The following is a 10,715-nucleotide window of genomic DNA, read 5'->3' as shown; positions in this document are numbered from 1 at the left end:
CCGGCCCGGCCCCCCCCGGCCCCGTTGAATGTAACCCCCGGCCGCCTTATACCGGGGGAGCCGCGAAGGGGAGAGCCCGTAGCCTGCGTCGCCCTAAAGACCTTCAAATACGAGAGTTTTATACAGAAATATATCTATAAAAAGAATTTTTTCTTAACGGAACAGCGCTAACGGTAATTTGTTCCAGGTGAATTGCCATTATTTTATTTTATTTTTTTTTTTTTTTTCCTTCCCTACTGCGTTAAAAAGATTTTTTCCCCCAGGGCATTTCTTCCAGTTGGTGGCAGGGGACTAAGGGTCTCGGGGGGGGGGGGCAGAGGCTGGTGTAGCACCCAGCCTGGTGTCACCTCACACCCAGCTCGACTTCTCCTTCCTCTTGGGGGACAACTCGGTTTCACCCAGCACAATGCATTTTAATGGAGATAAAACCACGAATACTTGTTTTCACCCCAAGTGTTGCTATTTATAGCTTCAGCCAGTATGCTTCTTGCAGGCTTTTTTTTGTCAATTCTGTCTTGGAGAGGCATCTGGGTGTGAGAGAAATAATTTCCTGGGCCTTGGTAGTAACTGTATGTGTTTTGAGATGGAGGGACAGCTCCAAATGTCTGTAAATCTAGCATCAGCTCCATATGATTGGTCAAAATTTGACGTTCCCAGATCCCTCTGTTGAGTCAATAGTGTTTTATTACTACTGCTTTGTTCATCTGGGTTTTCTTTAATGGATAGTAGAAGAGCATGCACGTGTTAAAAGTAATAAACATCAAAGTGCAAAGGCCAGATCCTTCTTATGATAAACATAATGATTACATTGATAGGACTACATGCAAGTTACGCGTGGAGCTATAAATCAGGCTAAAGTACAACCCCTAGTGAGAGAGGTGCTGTATACATTTGGCAATGTCATCAAACCCCCAAGTGTTCATACTTGTATCCAAATATAGTAAAGCCAGTTGCAAATAATGTTTATATTTTAACTAAACTGCAGAAAGGCAAGAGAATTTCAACATTGACTATAGGTAGTAATCTCACCCACGAGTGGTGAGGAAATCTATTTATTCAGTGGAAATAAATTTGTTCTATGAGAATGGAATTTTGTATTAAAAGAGATAATTTTTGGCTTACACCGAGTTATTTTTCTTTCCTTGTGTAGGAAACTTCCTCTTCCTTGTGTACTGGAATCATTTGGGGATGATTCGCTCTCAAAGTGTTGACAATATTTAACTGTGATATCTAATGTGTGTTATGATGACTTCTGTTTTGCTGTTTCATTGTGTTGAGCTGAGGCTGAGTGGGTGGCAGCATTACTTTCCACTGCAGGAAACAAAAGTGGATCCATCACCTCTGATCTGTGACGGGTGACTCTTTACATGCTTCGACCTGGGTTACTCCTAATTAATAGGGAGTATTAATGATAATTATATCATTATCAGCAGTATTATTGGTAGCATTAATAATATTGGGAAGGAATCAAATAAAGTCAAATGATCTGCATTTACACTGGAGCTGTTTGATGGGATACTATTTTAAATAAATAAATATTTTTTTAGCTTACTTCATTATTGTGCAACAAGTAGCTGGTATCGGCTTCAGCAGTTCAGTTTGTGGTGGTGCTCAGAACCTGGCAGTAAATCTGTCATCATGCATTTGTTTTATTCACTCATTGATTATATTGGAATTCTTCCTACAGGTGGGAAAGAAAAAAAAAGACCAGGTAAGTAATCTAGAAAGGATAATAATAGTGCTCAATTATCAGTGCTCTTTCGTATTTCCTGGATATTGCCATTGCTGTCACCATCATATTCTACCTGAGTTAAAAGATTTGTTTGAGACTAGGAAATTGTTTCCTGGATCTCTTGACTGTATCAACAGTGAGAGAAAGATGTTCTTTTTTCATGGTATGAATAGTAATCTGAGTTCTGGAAAGCAATTCATCTCTGAACATCTGTCACAGCAAGCCAGGACCTGTACTGCTCTAGTCAGGGGAATGTTACAGGCAGGTCATTTATTACGAGATGCAGTGGACATGAGTTGTGGTAACTCAAGATTTTGTCAGAGACCTTTCCAGACGAAACCACTTTTGAGCATGTCATCACAGTCGGTCTGGTTTTAAGCTAGAAACGTGCAGCTTCGGTCAACTTGTGTTCTCTGCTGTAAACTCGTGCAGAAACAGGACAGGAAGGTCTCGATGAAATGTCAATGTGCAATGCTCTAGGTTTCTGAAACACTGATGTGTGCGAGCAGTGATTCCTGAGTGCTCTGCTACTTCTCCTTTGTTCAAGTACCTGCTTCACACGGGCTGTTCACGTGAACGAGGCGTGATAAATTGGCTTTAGCTGTAACAGAAGTGTTCACGTGGAAAAAGCGTGTAGAATTTGGCCGTAACTTTGGAAGTTCATTGCTTAGCCCCATTACTCAACCAAAGACTATGACTTCTGGCAGTGCTCCAGCCACTTAGGTGTGATCTTGTTCCAGAATTGCACTTCTTCCAAAGGCATTTTGCTTTTACAACGTGGATTTATGTAGGCTCGGAAACCAGGTGGCTGCGCATCGCAGATTCCTATTTTCTGAGTTTTCCAAGACTTGATTCTAAGTCTGACTTCCTCGTAACAGAGTTTCACAGTGAATTTATGTATGGATTATAGAGTACAACGCAGTTGTTTCCACGGGAGAAATGTAGAGTAAATGCATCCAATATGTAACAACAGCTCTTTGTACAAAAATGTGCTATTTTTTAACACTTGGTATTGCTGATGTGAGTGGAAACACATCATTTTTCCCAATTCTTTAAAAGTTTCTGGTTTATTGGGGGCATATGTAGTTATGCCCCAGTTTGAAACCTGTTTGAGCTAGTGGAAGAAGTGGAATGCACTTGGAACAAAACCTTGTGTGGATATGGACTGGAGGCCTAATTCTGCTCCCTTGAAGCCAGTAATGAAACACCACATTACTGCTCACTTTTAGTCAACTGCCTTGAATGAAGAGCAAGGTCTGATCTCAGAAAATTACATCATATATTAAGTAGATTCAAGTATTTTGAGACAAGTGCTCCACATGACTATTTCGGAATAAAATGAGTAACAGTATAGAAAAGATGGTTTTGCTGTCAATTTAGTAGTCTTTCTGATTGACCTCATTCACAAATTATCCAATATTTAGCACTTTTTTATTTTAAAATAAGAGCATTTGCATAAAGGCAAACTTGAGTGCATCTCATCAGATTCAAGAAACGTGGAAACTGGTACCAGAGTTTTAGGTGACCAACTAGCCAACACAATTATTAATGTAACAATTGAAAATTATTTGGAAATACTTTATTAGTACTATCTTTTTCTTTAAAAGCAAGAATATTAACAGGGACTGACAATTGTGGTTTGTTTTTGGGTTTTTTTTAATGTCTTTTTCTTGATCCTTATAGCTTCCACTTTCAAAATTATGTACTTCTATTTTCATTCTTGTTTGGGTTGTTGGAGGAGTTAGGGGGATTGCTGATGAAAGCATTAGCTTTGCTAGACATGGCTACTGGGGTGAAACTGGTAGGTTATCATTGATGACTGCAAAAGTATTTGGAAACACTCCCCTGTGGTGGCATTTTCTCTCTTGGTCAATACTGTGGTTTTTCAGAACAGTGTCAGATGGTTCATTTTTGTGGAAAAATGATGGGAGAAGGCTCGAAGAAGCAGAGCCAGTGGGATTGCTATAGGAATTCCCAGTCCCACAGTTGTACTGGGTAGTCTCTGTGTGGTAGATGTTGCATCAGTCTTTATATTTTTGAATGTTAAGGATGTTAATCCTCAGTGTGGGGTTATTTTTAGACATTATGAAGATGTATGTATATGCAATACTAAGATGTTGGGTGCCTTAAAAAGAATAGATAATAATAGAGGGCATAGCACAATATAAAATATTAATAACTCAGTCATATGTCATATACTGAATCTTTAATGTCCATTTACTTTTTCTAACATCTTTATTTTTCTACTAGAATTTTCTAAATCTCTCAAGAATGTCCTGTATATTCTATGAATTCTGAAGAAATATTTTAGGTTAGCCAAGGGTCGAATCTCTCCATATTTGGAAATTAAAACGAATGCCACTGTGTAGGAATATTCCTATCCATGGCATGTGGCATGGCAATTTGGCATGTTGTTGCAGCACTGTGCCAGGAAGGGAGGCTCTCTGTAGCGATGAGATTTTGCAGTAGGGCTTGAATATTTTCAAGCAGGAGTTCCTGAATTGTGATTAATCACCATTGGACCATCATAGACCTGAGACATCAGGAGCTGCTGCTTCTGATGGACCTGCCATCCCTTCTGCTGATGGTGGGAACTGTCACCATTACTGGTGGGGTCTCCTGTAACATTAATTAGTCATATGTCATATACTGAATCTTTAATGTCCATTTACTTTTTCTAACATCTTTATTTTTCTACTAGAATTTTCTAAATCTCTCAAGAATGTCCTGTATATTCTATGAATTCTGAAGAAATATTTTAGGTTAGCCAAGGGTCGAATCTCTCCATATTTGGAAATTAAAACGAATGCCACTGTGTAGGAATATTCCTATCCATGGCATGTGGCATGGCAATTTGGCATGTTGTTGCAGCACTGTGCCAGGAAGGGAGGCTCTCTGTAGCGATGAGATTTTGCAGTAGGGCTTGAATATTTTCAAGCAGGAGTTCCTGAATTGTGATTAATCACCATTGGACCATCATAGACCTGAGACATCAGGAGCTGCTGCTTCTGATGGACCTGCCATCCCTTCTGCTGATGGTGGGAACTGTCACCATTACTGGTGGGGTCTCCTGTAAAATTAATTCTATAAAAAACAAACAAACAAACAAACAAAAAGCAGAAGAAAGGTTTGGGAGTCTTTATCCTACAGGGACCATCTTATTTGAAGCTAATGACTTTCCCCAAATGTTAAAGTGGCATTAGTGCACTGATTATGGGAAAACGGTGTTTTTTCTTGCTTTTCTCAGCTTTGCTTTGCTTTTCTGGATACAGTAGTGGGTTCACGTGTTAAAGAACTGTAGGAATGTATTTTTTAATATTTTTTCATCCCTTACTTGTTGAAAACAAAGTCAGTCTATCACAACAGTAACTGTCCTAAACTGAGATGAGTTTTCTAGACAGCTACGTAAACCTTTGGGTTTGTACTTTGTTTCTAAGTTACTCTATGTGTGTGTATATATATAATGTCCATTATCTGAATAATCTTTGAACTGAAATCTGTCATTGAACTTTGGAGGCTTTGGCTTCGCAAATCAAGGCTGGTTAATGGGGTTTTATTTGGTTCTGTGTTTGTTTAGTTTGATATTATTCAGAGTATGATTGGAGAGAGCAAAAATTTGCAGTGTGAAAATTCTCATCACACAATACTTTTTAATAGGACTTTCAAATTTAATTCTTTCTTTTCTCTGGAGAACAAAGCAGCTATGCTTAAAAGAGCATAGGAATTGCCACTCAGACTTAAAGTTGAAATGCATTCACTCTGCTGTGTCCTCTCGTTACTGAAAGTGTCCAGGACAGTCTGATTCTAAGGAAGATGTAAGAAATTCCTATTAATGAGATTACAGGGTCAGATGTGGCCAGCTGATCTGCTCCACCATTAGCTCTCACCCTGAAAAATCAGGTACCTGGGGTACTGCTCCACTGGAGGTACCAGTTCTGTGTGCGCGGGGAGCAGGGGAGTGCTGAGCACTTAGAAAAATCATGTTGTGGTGTTTCGGTGAAAAATGAACTTTAAAAAAACTGGTCATTGGTAGTGGATGCTGGCCATTTAAAAATTTGTCCCTGTGTTCTTTAGGAAACTTATCCAGAGTTTCTCTGGTGCTGTTAAACTGCCATGAAAGGGCACATCTGATCAGACTTCATAAAAGTACTGCTTAAAAAGTGTATAGCTAATGCATTCTTCTTAATTAGAGGGCATCATTTCTTGTGGCATCACTTCTATTATGTTTTCTTGCAGTGACCCAAAAACCTGGCTGCTTTGGAAAGAGGATAGTATTGGCAAGCAAAGAAATATGGCAAGTAAAGGTATTTTTTTAGATCCAGTCTATGCTAGTGTTTTCTTCAAAGAAAGGGCAAGTCATAGCTATTGACTTCTTGTTCTGCAGCCCTCACTGAGGATAACGAAAGGCACTAATCAAGGGAAAGAGGCAGTCAGCATTCAATCTCTGTTTGATTCTCCCTTTTGGTTTTAAACCAACAAAGAAAGAAATGTGGATTTATCTATTTTTTTTAATAAAAATACATATATCTCCTGTGAGCAGTGAGGGGCCATGCTGCTAGAGGCAGCAATGCTGATGGGTGGAACGGCGTTGGCATGTCTGGGAGATGGGTTCAGTTGTGACAGGTGGGAACTGTGCCAAGGCTAGCAATGTGAACGACACCTGAGAGTCAAGCATCTCACCAGGTTAGAGACAGTCAATAACAACACACAATTCTTGTTGAGACCTCTCTATTTAGAGCAGGTAAACAAATATCTCACAGAATCCCATTTTTCCTGCTTTTGGCCCAAGTTCTCAACCAGCCTCCAGACTGTTGGCATTCTCAGTGTCGTTTTTACCTATCTGCATGCACAGATATCCATTTGGCTGACAATAAGTTTTAACCCCTCGGTTTGCGCATCGACCACGTGCGTGAGACGGAGACCAGTTGAAAATATGGTTGTCTCTCTTGGGTTTTTCTATAGAGTGGTGTTTTCCACCTCAAGACTTCATTCTGTACGATGTATCGACTGGATTGTCTCCCTGTAACTCAGCTTTGTAAGCAGCCTCCCGAGGTTAGCCCTGGTGGTATGACATGCCTTGTGCTTTGCCAGCCCCTACAAGCCAGCCAAAGTCTGTTAAAGCCTTCAGAGCACAAAAACACTGATGAGATGGATCTCTCACAGGTATGCATCAGGGATAAAGCAGAGATGTCTCATTTGCAACGGCCTAAAATTAGCTGCTGTTAACTCAAAGCAGAAGTAACTGCCTCCTTTGTCGTTACTTCTAGGGGAACAGGACAGCTAATGTACGTAATGGAAATGCTGATACTAAGTATGTACAGTATATACATATATTCTGTATGTATATATATATGTGTGTATACATGTATATGCCAGCATGTTGAAGTGTAGAAGAAGATTTTTGGAAAGTTCTGGGAGATTCAGGTATACGGCTTGCTTTGGACTGTTATTAAAATATGGGCGTTTTGGTTACGAAGCTAAAAATAGATACATTAAGACCTAAATTGTCAATGTAGGTCAGTGGAGGCACTTCTCAGACGTATTAGCAATTTGGACACTTCATCTTAGCAGCATATTGCGTCTCCTAGAATAGGTTAGTAGAGGCAACGCAGGAGAAATTGCTGCATCTCAAGTCATTCAGAAAGGTTGCCAAGTTTCTCAGGAACCAGAATGGCAGAATAATGAGTATTATATTTAATTTGGGATGGGAAGACAACCGTGGGGAGTTCAGCAAAGGCAACTCAGATCATCTTGGCTCCGTGCGGGAGGGAGAATTTATAACTATAGCTAGCTAAAAAGCAGCAAGCTGTGTGTGCGTTTGTGTATATATATACTTATATATATGTATATACAAATCTGTGTATGTGTATATAACACGGTGTGTATATATGTATGTATGTATATGCCTATAATGTATAATATGTGTATCTATAGATATGTATACATTTATATAAATTTATATTTCTCTATATAAATATTCATGCAACTATGGGAAATAACATTTCAATACTGTGTCCTTTTCTTTAAAACCCAACAAAAAGCTGCTTCCATTAACACCATACTGGCACAAATGTCTTAAGTTATCTTTTATATGTAGAAAGGAGCATTGCTTAGTGGTTGAGCACAAGGCTGGAAGGTTTTTTCTATTCCAGAGGACTCCAAGTAAGTCGTTAGCTGCTCCACAGCTGTTCTGCATTTGTGAAATAAAGTGGTGGCCAAAATGTCTCAGGGCTGGTTTGAAAGGCAAAGGAAGGTGGTTGGTGACTGCTTGTGTTTTGGAAATTTCTGTTATGCTCATGGAGTTTTGATGGTGAAACAGCCAAAGCAGTAATTATTCTGGTTGCTGTTAATGTCCCAGGCTTCTGAACGGAGGAAAAAAAGATGAATTTCCTGCTGTAGTGTAAGTTATCTGAAGTCTGATTACTTTGGCTCAGTGATGTATGGATTTCCATTTGGGGTTAGGATGTTAGGCTGTAAATCAAGAATCTTAGCTCAGTGAACATCTAGTTCAGGATGTGTCTTTTATGTTATAATTGATTTTAAATAATTTCACTTCATCATCAGAACGAGCTATACCTTAATTCATGATAAGCTCAAAGAATTTCTCACTGTTCATATCAGGCTGGATTTTGCACTTGACTTCACTGGGCTTGAATCAGATGAGAGTGTTGCATTAAGTGCTGACATTAAAACAATCTTGTAGTTGTGCAACTATTAACTAAAATTGTAATTTTGTAATAAAAGTGAGCCTAAAAATGACTTACTAGTTACGTATTCTATGATTATAGTATCTTTCTGTTGGTAAGACTTTTACACAGTTGTTGGGTGTTGGCAAAGGTTTGGATTTTGTGCTGCTGGTGGTTATTTTGAGTTTTGCCCCTGTTTTGTGCTGGAATTGGCTCAGCCCCTGGAATAACTCACCGCAATACGCTGCAGCTGGAAGGAAAAGCTGCAAGGTAATGATCTGTGTGAGCATCCCTGGAGCCACCTGCCCTGAATGATGGCTGATTGCTGAATTGCCACATGCATTGTGCTGGAATAAATGTAGGTCAAGGTAAAGTGGATTTATCGTCACAATTTTGGCTCCCGTGGGGCAGAGCCCGTGTCCCCCTCTGACTGCGTGCGGGGACAGGCACAACCTGCTGGGGGTTGGTGCAGGGAAATGTCATTCTGCTTCCAACACCAAACAGGTCCTCTGCTGTCACGGTTATTAGAGCAGTGTGGATCTGTCACGCTGCCAATCTGCCATCGTTTGCAAACTGTAATGTGACTAGAAGAGAAAAAGGGGGGAGAATGAATTATTTCTTTCTCAGCCCTTTGCTTCCTTTAAGGCAGAAGACAAACAAACACAAAATAATCATGGAAATCTAAAACAAATACCCAGTGGCTTAAAACGTATGGTATCGAGTGAAATATTTCTTTCAAGCTTCTTGATTATGCTCTGCTTTATTATTTCATCTGGAGGAAATAAGCACCTTATGGGAAAGTGCTTCTCAATCTCTTTTGCATAAATGTTACAGTGAAACTTTCTGTGATATATAGCTGCCTGTTCAAGAAAATAGGTCATTTCCATACAAATGCCATATTTTTATGCAGAAAATATGCTGAATTCATATACCATCTTCTAGTTAAAGCAATCCTTTCGCTGTTTTTGTAACTTCAGCATATTTGCCTGAATGAAGACAACCGGAAGGGGAGCAGAAAAAAATGATTATTTTTTAATTAACTCATGCAGGCCTAAAGTCAGGCTAACCGCTTGAATATGGTGTCTCTGGGGCACACACACATGAACATCATCTTCAAATGGCTAATTTTTTTCAGCAAGAAGCATCAGAATTTGAACATAGTTTATCGCAAAGCTCAGAGGGCTGCTACTTTGCTGAGCATCTGGAGACTTTGGGAAATAAGTTTTTCTGATGTCAGTTGTTAAAGAAGATGCCTAGATGTCCATATCCTCAGGAAAGCAGCCATGCACACAAGAAGCCCACAAACTGAAGCCAGTGAAGGAATGATGAAGTTTGCAAATCTCCTCGTACTCTGGCAATCTCCTCTGTGCAGGATGAATTTAATCTATAATGAACCTGGGCTACTTGCACTGTTGCTTGAGAGAAACAAGAAACAAACCCTGTCTTCCATATAGGTGAATTTTGCTACGCCACTTTATATTTAGGAAAGGAACAGTGTGGTTCAAGGATCAGACATACAAAGTCATCTTGTTGCTGTAGCTAGACATCCAAATAAATTACATCACCTAAAGCACATAGGTGCCTAAGGATCTGCTGCTGTAAATCATTGCAGCTCCGTTGCTCTCAGCACAGCAGTGCTCGTGTCCCTGATCCAGGGAGATGATTCAAAGATGTTTGGTACCCGCTGGTAGCAGTTTCTCTGGAGGGCTTTCCATGCAGCCATTAGCATTTTGTTAAACAAGTTTAAAAATGAAGATGGATAAACCCAGTTTCTCAGTTAGCGGGAGCTGGCGTCAGCCCAGTGATGTGTTTGGGCTACTCAGTGCTGGTGGGGAGCTTGACCTTGCATGTGGCAATCTTCTTCCTTTTCACCCAGCTGGTGATTTTCTTCCCACAGGAATGCAAAGAGCTGAAGCCATTGTTATGTGATAATCTCTGGTGGCACCTGTATCCCCTGGTCAGTGGACAGGCTGTTAAGTCATAAGGATAGGGGTTCCTCAGGCTCCTATGTGACTTCTGCACGAGCTCCTATACCCACCTAAAACCTGTTCCTGTCCTTGTGTGTTGAAAAAAACCCCAAACCAGACAAACACATACTCCCTAAGAAAATCTCTCTTTACCGAATCCTGCTTAAAACAATCCTTAAACTAATTGTTAAGTGCAAAGGACAGTGGCACTCTACTAGAATACACTATGAATTTACAGGAATTAGGATCCTACAATTCATGTGAAAACAAGGTGGCTCAAGGGCTGGCTCCACAGACTAATTATCTGCTGTAAAGCACTTAATGACTTAG

At 39.9% G+C, this 10,715-nt stretch overlaps 1 protein-coding gene across 1 annotated transcript in view; it reads left to right on the top strand.

The window, feature by feature from the left end:
• The window catches only part of SLITRK3 (SLIT and NTRK like family member 3), a 15,353-nt gene extending 6,862 nt beyond the window's left edge, over positions 1-8,491 (top strand). Inside the window, exon 3 of the mRNA XM_014938786.1 lies at positions 5,969-8,491. The gene's annotated coding sequence lies outside the window, so the exon portion shown is untranslated. The remainder of the gene's footprint in view (positions 1-5,968) is intronic.
• The last annotated feature ends 2,224 nt before the right edge of the window (positions 8,492-10,715 follow it).

The sequence above is a fragment of the Calidris pugnax genome, unplaced genomic scaffold (genome assembly GCF_001431845.1).
Source record: "Calidris pugnax isolate Ruff unplaced genomic scaffold, ASM143184v1 scaffold52, whole genome shotgun sequence".
Classification (NCBI taxonomy): Eukaryota; Metazoa; Chordata; class Aves; order Charadriiformes; family Scolopacidae; genus Calidris; species Calidris pugnax.
Note: the sequence above shows the minus strand (reverse complement) of the source record. Positions and strands in the feature narration are given on the sequence as shown.